Consider the following 14533-nt stretch of genomic DNA (forward strand, 5'->3'; position numbering starts at 1 on the left):
GTTTACTCACCAAAGCTGGGTCACTAGTTCAGTCAAAACAAGCTCATCCGGATATTTACCATTTGGGTACTAATTTGCAAACCGGTCAGCTGGATAAACCCAAAAGTTAGCCATGGTGTGAAGCACTCATTGCATAAATCAGAATCAGAATCAGAAATACTTTGCGTGATGCTAAATAAGTAGACTTGGATCAAATTCTGAGCGCCTACATTTATGGACATAATGAGAGCCTACATTTATGGACCACCCATAAATGCCTGCGGTCTGTGTGATTGGAGGGTATACTGTGAGAAGGTTTCACAGCGCTCTAACAATGTCACGCTACTTCCACCTTCACATGACTGCAATATGACTCCATGAGGTTTCTTGTCAGGAAAACGTAAGCATTTGAACAAATGACAGATGCTATAAATATTTCTGGTTATGACAGTCTCGAATCTCCACACAGCGTCAAAGTGCAAGCGTTACTCTGCAAATATGTTGAGCTGAAAGAAAGTTATTGCAAATATTCATTCTACAGTTTTACACTTTTGCAACTTTTCAGAACCCAGTTGAAACTTTCATGTTGATGAAATGCTCACAATGATGTGCTGCCATTTGTTCGTGTCCATTCAGTGTGTGGCACTAATATCTTTTATTAATGTCCGTGTATATTCAAGTATGGGTGGCAGCTCCGGTATTTACTGCACCTCCATGAGATTACTCTCATTAAAGACAAAATGCTGACCTTGGTGAGACGCAAATGGATCTTTAAGAGACAGGCTCTTCCATCACAGTGAAATGGAGCGCTCCCCATCTCACAACACTGCTATTAAGTTTCATCAAGGCTCATTACATGCTGACTCTATGTCATCTCCTGTGCTCCATAAAATCCCTCCCCGCAAACACACAATACCACAGTAGGTATATTATCACACATACTCGCTATTGTTGTTGGTAGGTGCCTCTTACAATAGAAATGTATTCTTTTGAGGCTTCGGGTGTATCACTGTACAAGGAAACAGCCGGTACCAGGGCGAATGACCCTCTCGTCAACAAAAAAATTCAACATTTAATGGTAAAAACTACAGTACAGTGTTCATAACACAGTGCAATTATCACAAAGCAACATGGAGCTTTAATCTCCCATTGTTCAAAATAACATGTGAGCTAAAATGCATCAATTTGTATCCCATTCACCCTCTGATGATGCCAGAACTGAACTACATTCATTGACTGGTACATTCAAGGCAAAATAGCAGAGCAGCACACCAGAGAGAGAACGGGGGGAAACTGAAATTGAGAGAGAGGGCGAGCAAGAGAGACAGGCAGGATGGTGGGCAGACATAGCAGCATGCTTATATGATCTTGACCCAGCAGTCGATAGGGAAGGGCGGTGAAACCTGATTACAGACAGCCCACATCCCAGCCTGCTGATTTCATTTCCCTCTCTCTGCTCAGTTGGGTAAAAGACAGAGGTGTGACGTGCTGCACCAGTACACTGCACTGGCTTGATTAAACTTCTTTTTGCTCAGGTGTGATATAACCTGTGATGTAAGCATCTGATTTACTGGTAGTTATTATCTGCATTTACATTTCACATTAATGAAACAAAAAGTGCACTTTTTTTTGCCTGTAATTTACTCTTTCCCTGCTGAAAGAACCGAATATGCTGCATATTTTCAAATGACACTGAAAACTACAGATTACACCGTCAGTGGCTTAGTAGACATACTTAGGGATTCTTCTTAAATACAGGCTGTCACCGCACTCTGCTCCATTCCCTTGAATGGACCTGAACAAGGTGATAAAACAAGTGGAAGTCAAACAGTGTGTGAAGGCAGTTGCCCGTCCAGCCGCCTGATGAGGTTTGAATTAAGGCCCATCACACTTCATCAAGTGCACTCTCCCTACCTGAATTGCCCGTAGTGTCACCCAATTGGTTTACCTCCAGCTCTTTTTCCACTTGACTGCACACACAAGTTACATTCGTCTGAGCAGTCTGTCACCGACTGGGACTGCATCTGCATCTTCTTTGTTTCTATTGCTCTTGGCCCCTCCTTGCTGCAGTGGAGAATGTGATGAAACATTCATCTCAACTGTTTTTCAGGCAATCCATGTGTTTTGGGTTATTTATACTTCTCTCTGCAGAAAAGTACAGTGCAGTCGGTGGATATTGAGCTGTGATGCAGTCAAATGGAAATCAAATGTCCCTTTTTTTTCCCACAAAGAGCTTTTTATTGAAACTCTATGTTTTAATTATTCCTGGGCTGATAAACAGGACATCACTGAAATGTACTTGTGCATGAGCCACCACTTTCTGTCAAAAAAACATGCTGCAACTCAAACAAATAAAAACATAAAAACTCCATTAAGGAGTATAACAACACAATGGAGAGCAAATCATTTCCACAAAACACATTCAGTAAAGGAGTCAAACCCAGTGATACATGTTAATGTTATGGACAGTAACAAAAGTGCCCGCTTGTTGTGGGCCATAAAATGAGTGAGTGAATAAAATTAATTTGATACCATCCAACTTAGCCAAAATTCCTCTCCCAGACAAAAACAATTTTAATACCCCTTCGAAGACAAAATGCCTTTAAATAGACAGACTGTCCAATATTATTAGGTTCATTTTAAGGTTCCAATGCCATTATTTTTCCCCAGTCTACGATTAATTGTTTTCCTGCAATATTTAAGACATTTAATGAGGTTTCAGGGAATGCACACCAGACGCCATTTGGTTGACAAACTAAATAATATGCAACTGACCTCTGTTCAGTTATTAACTGGGAATAGATAAATTGAAGCCAGCTAGCTAATGTCTGTACGTCCCATTCTCGTGCAAGCGATATGACTTGGACTCAATGATGAACAGACTTTGGTGGATAAAGGTCAAAGGTCACTATGATCTCACAAAACCTGTTTTTTGGCCATAACTCAAGAATTGATGAACATATTTCGCAGTTGGTCGGTCAATCAATTGGCAGCATTTTTGACTCAAAGGTCAGATGTCACTGTGACCTCAAAATGACCTCGACAAACACGTTTTAACTCAAGAATTGATGCGGTAATTACAGCAAAATTTCACACAGATGTTTAATGGGATACAACGATGAAGTGATGACATTTTTTACCCAAAAGGTCAACACTCAACTTCACTGTGACATCATAATGTCCTGGATTTCACATTCACATTTTACTGGTATAAAAACAAATATCAAAAGCTATAGCCTTTACAGACTTTTTTTTTTTCCAGAAATAACAGCAGAGACATTTTATTTCTTTATTTGTAGATACAATAGCCAGCATGCAGAATATCTATACATACTGTGTCTAAAGTCATCAGATATTTTGCTTTTATTTGTATTTATGATTTACAAATTTATGATTTTTTTTTTTGTCATTCCCAGAGCTACTCAAGATCTTCTTATGTAAAGCCCTTTTTGTTATTTATTTATTTATTTTCACATGGTGGGGGAATTCATGTCATGTTTCACTTATCCTGCTGGAATGATTAAGGCATAGGTGAAACAATGCCACTCAGGTTTTAACCCTTTAAGGATTCTTTAACTCTTTTTTTCAGCTTGCTAGGTTAGCTTGGCAACGTCGGTCTGTCGTCGCCCATCCACTAGCGTCACCACGAGGTTGACATTTTTAATTTTGAGTGAGATTTCTCAACAGCTATTGGATGACAGTTATTCAAGTATAACCTCACAGAGCTTCTAGCATGGCTGTATATCAACTTCTACAATTGAACCAGAACATAAAACAAGATCTTAAGACATGAAAAATCACCTATGTTTGTTATTTTGCGTGGTGAAGATACATCGAGTATACATCCTTCTTAAAGCTGCATAAAAAGCCATCAGACAAACGAATCATTCACAGAAAATGCTGCACTCTTGTGTTGGTGTTATTTTCTCAGGGAGTTTGGTTCTAGAAAAAATGGGTTTCTTCAGAGCACAATTTGGATAATTAGCCAGGGTGAATGGCAGCCACCCCAACACCTCTGTCAAAAAAGGAGGCTACTAATGAGGAGAGCACCACACTTTCACCCAGAATATATTAGCATCCCGTATGAGGACACCATCAGCTTCTGTTATCAACTGTCCACCACCACTGTCCTTAGAAAGAAAATCTCTTCTCCCATCTCTCTTCAGCCATTTCTTTACATACTCATCATGACATGTGCTGTTTCAGGCTTCCAGTCACAGATGACTGTAGTGGAAATGACTGAGGGATACTCCTCACCCTGCAGCATGTTTACTGCAGACTAATGTAGCACTATGGTTACAATCAGGAGGAAATTACCTTGTGGCACTGTATATGTTGTTGCCATTGCTGCTGAGAGATTGGGGCACTGTCAAATCAGTGTGCTGATTTGGTTACATGTGAGAATCATCCCTACAAGTTCTCAGTTTTCACTTACATTTCCACACACGTTGCTATTGTAATCCCTGTAAACAAGTGGAAACTGTAGTTTTTTAAAGCAGAACAGCAGCTACAGCTTCAATTGCAGTGAAGTGATTATGAAATGATCCGTGGTTGAAATATTAAATGTGCGATCCACAATAATTCTTGAGATGCTGACACTGTAGATGTTTTAGAGATTGGACTATAATTAGCATGCTGAATGACCAGAAATAACATTATTTCAACAGCTTAGCTACATTAAGATAACCTCATTAAGGGAAATTAATATTGAACAAGAGACTTTGTCCAAACAATACATGTAGTTATCTAATGTTTTATATCTATTTTTTCATACTCTCAGCAGACTTATGTTATTATCAGTCACTTCTAAAAACACGATTTACTTCAAAGTGTCCCAAGCCAGAAAATATCCCATCATCCCTGCAGTAACGTGGCCCCCAGAGTCTGATCGTCCTCATGACTGATGTGCGGCCTTTATCAGCTAACTGACAGATTTGGATACATCTATACTGAATATTTGGTTAGCCAAGAGGGAAGACCTAGCGAATGTTATGGCTGGCTCAAACACAACAATGGACACAATACCAGGAGAGAAGTTTACTGCATGTCAATTTATTGGAATAAATGAATGAACAACTGAAAAACCAGATACCAAGCTTGCCAATCAGATGACCAACTTATAGGGGTCAACAGGAAACACCAAAATAAAACAGGATGTAAGAAGAATAATAAAAGAAAAATATGTTTTATTGTATTTTGTTGCTTGTTCTCTGTGTTCAGTAATTGGTTGTAACAAGAAATAAAGATTAAGAGAGGCATCTTATGCTTAACTACATGGTGCTGTTGCCTTATCTTACTCCTTACTTCTCTTTTATTTTATACCTGCCCAAGATGTGTTCCATTCTCTGATTTTACAGAGGAATAAAAAAGGACAATGGAAGAACAAGCCTTCTGCTCCTGTGTAAAGCACTGTTTGTATCCAACATAAAGCACTTTATTAGCCCCCTGTTGCTGCTTGTTGGCCCATTCTGTGTCAGTACATGTGGTTATAATATGGAATGAAACAGGTACAAAAAAGGAGCTTTATTCATTGTGCTGTTGACAGGACTAGTGTTTAACTCTGATTGTCCAGAAAATTGTTCAATGGCTGTTGGAGGTTTTCTAGTGAAATGAATGAGTTTATCTATTTTTAATCAAAACCATAAAGACAGAGAGACATCAAATGCTTAGGCGATGCTTTCCAACCCATTTGGTGCAGTTAGTGTCTCTTTATAATTATTTTAATTTCTTCAAGTAAAGTGCTGTCTTCTTACAGAGACGGGACAAAGACATTATGAGGAAATCTGACACAACTGGTGTTGTTATATTCAAACAACCTTGCTGTAATCATTCTTTTCTTTCAGCATCATTTTTTTTAAATATGTAAGCATTAGTGGAGCACTTAAGTCCAGCTTTCAACAAATATCCAACTGTGTTTATCCAAATAAAGTGTTCGGTAGAAGTAACTGCCTACTTTTCAATCAACACTGACCACTGAAAAGAGCTGGTGTACTAACATGTGGTTCTCGGTATGAAAAAAAGGAGTATGTTTTGTTACCAATATCCAGCATTGAACACATGGCCATTAATGATCAGGCATATGTTTTTGTGTGTGTATGTGATGCTGCATTCCAGGCCAAGAAAAAATACAACACAGCATCTACAAAGACTTTCAATTCAAATAGCATATTGGCTCAGAGCTGTCCCCTGAGCAAAACACTGTCCACATACAATATAACGTGTCACTGTCATCTCATATTGATTTGCTTTTCCGTTTGCCACAAACCTTACATTTTCTATTTCATAGATTATATGTGTTGATAAAGATGAAACATAAAAAATCTCTACTTTTACTTCTTTTGTGAGGGTTTTTTTTCTGAAATAAGAGACACACTGACAGAAATGAGCAATATAAATTAATATTAACTTAACTTATTCAGTATACATCTTATTTCCAGAGTAAAAGATATTATTAATACAGTATTTACTGTTAGTATAAATAATCAGGCATTTTTCACACAATGAATATATACATTGAACACACTGAATGGAGGTCTGACAAGGAACAAAGCGGACCTGTTCGCGCCATTGAGAGTCTGTAGATTCACCAACAGTTAATACAGTAACAAATTATTATTTTGAATATCCTTGCTGGGTGGGTTCAGACAAAGCCCAGGGTCACTGCTTCCTCTCCTCCCTGAACTTTCAGCACACAGCTGCTCTCCAACAGATACTTTACGTCTTCACTGAAGAATGAAATCCACTCTACGATTTTTTTTTAAATATATAATTGTACTTCTGTACTAAAAAGTTGGTAATTTCTGAACGGTCACATCTAATATCTTGCTATAGTATGTAAAATATAATATTGTTCTCTGATATTTGCAAAAAGTTTGACTTTTTTTATACTTTTTTGTAGGAAAAGAAGATCAACGTGTTGGAATCACTGGCATCACTCTTATTATAGACATTTTGCATATAAATGTATAACTAAACAGAAACAAATTAATACATCCACATCCATGTTATCCGCTAGATCCATTTTACCATATATCAACAACAACATGGTGAAACACAACTTCACAACCTGACACAATCTTTGTTTATATGGATTTCACATTGTCGTTTTTGTAAGGGCAGTCTGTCCTGGTTACAGTAAATAAAAATTAAAAACCTTGCTGCATTAGTTCCCACGATGCCAGTGTTGCCATTTACAAATTTTATGTCAACAAAGTTGAAGGCTATATTTCCAAATGAGAAAAACTACAAATGGATAAGGTAGTTGAATCTCAGTTGTTTGTTTCCCATCTCACCTGGGTGATAAACAGAAATGTCTTTTTCCAAAGATGATAGGAGAAACCATCTATAGTTATACTAGAGCAAGGTGACCTTATTTTCCCTCCCTAGTGCTGGAAAAACACCCTCCTAGCAGCAACATTTCAGAATTATAGACACATTATAGGTTCAGCCTCTCTCCAGGCTCAGCCCTCTTTCAAAATCACACATGTGGCAAGCCCGCCAAAGGTAGATGGAGCCATCTGAGCGTGACTGATGGGAGCGCAACCGGCCATAAGGGGCACACTCTGGAAAAAAACAAGTTCCCCTCTTCCACTATCATCCTATAGGAAAAACAATAATGCAGGCAGGAAAATCTTACTCCTGACACTCTCCAGTTGTCTCTGGTGCTGAACCTCAGTGGAGCTCTCTCTGACCTGGGGCTCCACATTGTGTGTACATACTGTAAGTGTACAGGCTCAGATGTGTATGCAGCGTGTGGTAATGAGAACACACAGGCGACACCAGTGAGGTTTGAGGGAGCACAGAGTAAATGATAAACTGCAGCGAGCGGAACAGTGGGGAAAGAGGCAGATCAGAGTCAATGTATTTTAGCAGCAGAGGGCACCTTTTAAAATGTATTTTCAAAGTTCTGACTTGCTTTTTCATGGGCAGCCGCCTCGCTTTTTTGAGAGGCACTCTGAGCACTTCAAGACAAGCTGAAAAAAAACATGAAGAGGACTGAAAAGTACGGAGAGCAGACAAAAGAAAAGAATCCTACGTCTGGTAGGGGGACATTTGTGCCCTCTTCCTCCGTCTGTACCTGGCTGAATACAAATATCCAGACTTCCCAAAACCTGCAGACTAGCTGACTTAAAGTGCCTAGCATTGGAACAGCACACCCCTAACAAAACTATTTTAAGGTTAAAATATACAGTATTAGGGCATTGATTTGAATTTGTAGTACATGTATCAAGGTTTGATATTGCATATGGAAGTGTTTGGTCTGGGCAAATATTTGTTTTACTATAGGATTTGTATATTATAATCTGCAGCATCAGACAAACAGGCAAACGTTCATCTTCTTCCGAGTGAGAAAACAATCTGACCACCTTCCTGAGGGTGTGAGGCTCCTCGGCTGAGGGTTTACTGTCACTATAGCATTAACAGCACTGTCAATTGTAAGCTATTTAAATTAATGGGATATTTTACAATGCACATCAAACATTATACTATCACATAAATAAGACAATTCAGGCCAGAAACTCGGATCCATCTAAAGTGGCAGACTCTGATAAAGTCTGGCCTGCATAAATAGAATATGTGATGAACAAAATAGTTGAATTACAGGATGAAGATCGCGGCATTGATTATACCTAATCACATAGTGACCTAATCCTGCAATTCAAATATTTTAAGCTTGAAGCTCAGCACACAGCAGTACGTATGCATGTATTCCAAAGGCCTAATCCGCAAGTATGGAGATTTTGTTGTATAGGCAACTTCTTACAGTCCGGTGTTAAGGCCCGAACACACAGCAAAGTTCAATCATGCGTCTTTGCAAAATAGGTGGTAAGAAACTTGGTGACATGGTGAACTACTGTAGCTGGCAAGCTAAGCTAACTTCATAGAAATCCTGGAAATTGTCACAATAGCTCTCTGAGCTAGCAAGTTAGCTTGGTCACTAATGTGGCGATAAGCTCACACAGTTTGTTTGACACCATGCCTTTTTCATGGAGCAGTTTATACTTTGGAAGAAGAGATGAATTAAAAGTGGATTGTGCAACACAGCTAATACAGTTCCTTCAAGGTCAGCACTGTCAAGATGGCTTGCTATTGGCCACCGGCCTAAATTTACGTATCAAAATTCATCAAAGTTGGGCTTGACATGAAAGATACACACAGATTTACTTTGTGAGCGAATCCACTAATCTGCACAATTCTATTGAAATAAAAAGATTTCACTGTAAACTTTCACCCATTCAAATGCTGGTCATCTATGGAGGAAAAGCATTGTTGTTTAAGGACCAGATGTACAAACCCCTGCCTGGTACAGTGGAACAATCTGGAAAAAAAGTTGAGAGTTCAGGCCAACTTCTGCCTTGTCCACAAAATGCAGAATCTCCAGACACAAATGTACAACATCAAAAATATGAACATGCACCAAAAATGTAACCAAGGGCAAATGATTTCATTCTTTAAGTGAACTTCACTTCATCAGCATTATATATATATATATATATATATATATATATATATATATATATACCCTGGGTTATCTTTTGAAGAAAGTGATCTGTGAAGTCAGTGTACCCTCCAGTAAATTTGAATTTTTCTTTTCAAATGTGAGTTTCAACTGCAGAGTGTGTGTCTGTATGTGTGTACATGTGTGTATCCTATTTAATACAAATAAACGTTTGCAATATTGATCCCCTGATACTGTAATGTGACCTCATTCCATCAAGAGGTGACGGGGAAAACCATCGTGAAAGGAAAGCAGTCATTACCAAGAAGCAAAGGTTTAAATGCATTCTTATATAAAGATCATCGGTCAAGGTTATACGACCTTGTTATCATGTGCGTCTTCGTGGATCAGCAGCTCAAGGCTGGAAGACAAACACAACCTGCTAGCCTTGGGCTTGGTTTTCTATGTGCACCCTAGGCAGGGGGGAGATGGATCAACAGGAGTGAGAGTAAGGGGCAAGGACAAAGCCGTTAAGTGTTGATTCTTCTCCTCACACTCGTCCATAGTTGCTTTACACCACGTTGTTATTGAGTGGTTCTAAATTGACTTGGTAATTTCCTGAGAACCACTGAGTGCCAAAAAGAATAATAATGAAGGAAAGATAGAAGCTTGCAATGGAGACAGACAGGGGAGAACAGAAAAAGGAAAGGAAGGACAAAACATATCAATAAGCAATTCATTCTAATAGCCAGTTTGAAGTTTAGTGTGTGCAAAATGAATATCAGATGAAGTGGGTGATATTCATCACCTCTGCAATTATCTACTCTTTACTTTGTTAGAAGTTTGAATCATTCATTTTGATCAAAATACTGTAAAACAATGACTAATGATCACAGAATTCAGCTGAATGTTATTACAGATTTAAGCAGCCGTGTGGTGTTTATATCTCTGCGTAAGTTTTTGATTTACACTGTTTCCTGTATACAGACCTGTAGAAGCGTGTATTTGGAAAAGACAGGCTACATTGTCATAACATGGGGGATATCCTTTATTTATTCTATGGCCATGGAGAATATTCAATTCTAATTGGCCAGAAGGTGTGTATCCTTTTCAGATAACCGCAGGGCTCAGTCGAAGCGACCTCATCACCACTCTATTAATATTTCATGTGTTTCATTGTACTTGACTGTTCATGGATAAATTGGCTATTGTGAGACCTGCAACTCATTTTAAGGGATAGTCTTTCTAAAGACAGACTCTTTAGCCTCTAGAAATCTCTGCCAACACTTATTTCATGGAATGAAATTTTGTAGTTTGACAAAAACATATTTGCATTTATTTAAAGTTTCCCAGCAGTTTCTTTTCTTGAACCTGTCCCCTTCTTTTAAAATTAAATATGCTGATTGCTGTGGAGGAGTACAGAAATTAGACATGTACCCCAAAAAGTGATCAGGCATGTCCAACACAGGTCACATTTCAGTCCATCAACCACATACAAGACAACATAAGCCAGAAAAATATTATATAACAAGGTCCCTTTGAAATGCTAATGTATAATGATGGAAGTACATAATTTTAATTAGATTGTCTTTGCATAGTAATAGTTGCTCTTTTGTTGCTGCTCTCCGGCACTGATAATTCATTAATTGCCCTTTTGGCTATAGCTGTGGCATTTAATTAGAAGTTGTGTGGGAATGAAAAGACTTTATCAATTACTTCTCAGTGTGTAAAGTGGATATATAAACATTAGCAGATGCTGATGCGGCTCACTTAACGTTCAAGATTTGACAGATAGGTTACACATAGAGTAACAGATGACGGTAGTGTCAGTGGTATGAGTAAATGTTGTGTCATATAAATTGTATTCATACACTTTTAAAAGTTTGTTTCTGCTCTGTAATCTCGAACTATGACAAACATTGTCACAAAAAAATCACAAAAAAACATTTTCTCTCTTACCCCCAGTGGTCTGTTGTCATTCAGTTTGTTTTACTTGCTGAGATTTTGAGAAATAAACTTTAAACTTTTTATTTGTGGCACTCAGATCATTATAAAATCACATCTGAAAAAAACTCAACGCAACATGTCTTTTGTAAAAACCTATGTACCCTCTAACAAGATGCTGACCTGGGCAAAAATATATATTTTTTGATCTAAAGTGCTGGAATGTTTCATTTTTATTAACAGTGCATAAATATCCATTCATTCTTATCCTGTGCACATTTCTGGACCTTAACAGAACCATTACACAGACCTGGCAAAGCATTCCCTTCTGTTCTACAATACCTGCATGTATGTGTGTGTGTGTGTGTGTGTGTGTGTGTGTGTGTGTGTGTGTCCGACTGCATGTGCGTGCATGTGAGTGTGTGGTCCCATCTATTGTAGCTGTCTGCGCCAAGGAACTAGCTGTCACATCTGATCAGGAAGCATATCACTCATGTTTCCCAGATTTAATTAGCAGAGCCTGGGCAAAGCTGCCCTTGGGATTCCAGTTTTCCTTTTTCTTAATTGGTGCATTAATTAGATCAGAAAAGCACATTGTGTTTGCCCACTTGAAAGCTTGACACTGTTGAAGCATCTTATGAGTGTAAGTGTGTCTCTGCATGTAATATGCAGGATAAGAGGAACATAATTACACCTTCAAGAGGGAGGGGGAGAGAGGTTAGAGGGTGACACCAAAGTCTAATCCACAGGTTCCTCACAAGCTACAGGTGACAATTTTAAATGATTGTACATGCCCCCACTCTAGTCCATTTCCTTATATCTATTCTGCACCTAACCAAGCCACTACGAAGGCAAACATACTGTATGTTATGGTTCTCTTTCCTTTCAGGGTTCAGCATTCACACATCTGCACGTTTGCCGCATCTAATCATGCTCCAAAACCCAAACAGAATATTGAAAAAGGGATTACACTCTGTGAACCCACAGAGATAACAGCTCATGCTTTGCAGGGGCCCATTACATCCAGATGATAAAAGCTCACAAAAGTGCCAGGTGAAACCCATCTGGCGGCACACACACACACACACACACACACACACACACACATAGACACACACACACGTACATCTTGCACACAAATTTCTGTTTACTTTTCTCGAGTAAGTTAAATTTTCCATATAATATCTCCAGCACAGGTGCTTGCCATTAAATTAGTTTCTGTAATACAATTAAAATGTCCTATGTCTTCTTCAGTATTATAATATATGCAGGTGTCCATGGTATACAAAAATTTAGTAGCTACATACTCAGTAAAAATAAATATAGAGATTATACAGATCTACTGTCACTATTTTATGACTATCACTCAACACTGGATTTTCCACTTACACTTACTTATGACCCTTGAAAAAGTCTCACAGGAAGTTTAGATTGACAGTATCATAACATTATTTATTCTTTCTGCCCTATCTACAGCACTGCATTTTCACTGCGATGGTTGTGGTTAATGTGGCTGACTTTGATTTTTCTTTTAATTCTGCGGCAGATCTGTATTCAAGAGGAAGACCATGTCCAGGGGAGTTGATGCTGCTTCAGGGTAGCAAGAGTCAGTCTGACTGCCCCTGCTCTTTACTTTATTGTAATGCCTCTCCCCTCTTTCTTTACTTCTCCAGTATTAAATATGGGTAAAATGGAGGCTTAAGACATGCCTCGGTGCTCTCACAGCCTTATCACTCTTCCTGGAGCAAATTAAGCTCATTATAATCCATTAGTGAGCGTCTTAGGGTTCCCTGTAGGCTGAAGGAAAGCATCTCTCATCTCAAACCTCAGTAAGGCTGGTAGCATTCAGAAATCATCATAAAACCTAATATTTTCTGATATTGCTGCTGAGGCTGTGGGAGCAGTGTCGCCAGACAGCACAAAGCATCATCTATTGAATAGCTGGGCTAGATGGATGATAAGCATGTCAAGCATGTGGTTAACTCCCAAGTTAACTCGAGAACTGGTAAGTTAAGAATTCGGCACCCAAACAGGGCTTCAACAGACATATACACATACAGTAGACAAGACAGTCCCCTCTGAAGTGTTGCGGACTTTCATGTAAAACATGAGCATTCAGCTGTCCTTCACACATAGCCTTATAATTGACTCAATTAGCAATCCTCACTGTCCCAATTCTCAAGCCCAGGGACTGGTGGGAAATATGTTCAAGTTATTCCATCTAAACCTTTGCCCGCCTACAAAGGCAGACTGCCTGAAAACTGCCAAGAAATTAGTCCCAGTGCTGCGATCAAACTACAGTTCAGCTGGAGAGAATAAGTGGAGATCCAACAGTCTTGTCATGTTCTATTTTATACTCCCCTACCCTGCTCTTCTCTCACTTGGTTTTAAAGCGCACCATGCCTGCAGCTGTCTAAAGCAATACCTCATTATCAAGTGCACCCCCTATCTCCATCTCCACTGTCAGTGTGTTCATCACACAGCGGGCCCTATCCCCTGTTAGCAGGCGTGTACAATTCTGTTAAATAGCCTTGCACACATTATTGGGAGCAGTGTTTTCACCAAGAAAGTAGACAAACTTGAATACTGCAGTGAGAAAATGAAACTTGAGGAACAGAATAACTTGTAGATAACAATGCAAAATCCCACAACAATGCTATGTAGTTATGAAGTTATGTAGTAAAAAAAAAAAGAACGGGGGATTTTTTTATTCACACATCAGCTGGAAAAATATTGAGTCTTAAGTAGTGCTTTAACTCCCTTTCCCCATCTACATTAGTTGCCTTTAGCCTATGCATCAAGACATTTGGCTTTTGTACCCATACCAAGAATGTCATCCATAATAACAAATATCATCAAATTACCTAGCAAAGTATGTAGTAGTGAACATGTAGTAGTAAAATTATCAATTAATGAAAAGTTTCAATGTGGTTGTAACTGGGTTGTATGACTTCAAAAACGGGTTTGTTTGAGTGCTCCTTTGATCCCTTTCACATTAAAAACTATGTGTTACATTAATGCCAAAAGTAATTGTACACCATTCCACAGTGAGTCACACAGTCTTAATCATACGGACATGTAGTTTCAAAACTGTGTTTTCTGGCAAAAAACATAAATGGAGGAATAATACGATATATTCAGCACGATGGATAGAGACACAAAGGACGACTG

This window comes from Enoplosus armatus, chromosome 18 (genome assembly GCF_043641665.1).
Source record: "Enoplosus armatus isolate fEnoArm2 chromosome 18, fEnoArm2.hap1, whole genome shotgun sequence".
NCBI classification, from domain to species: domain Eukaryota; kingdom Metazoa; phylum Chordata; class Actinopteri; order Centrarchiformes; family Enoplosidae; genus Enoplosus; species Enoplosus armatus.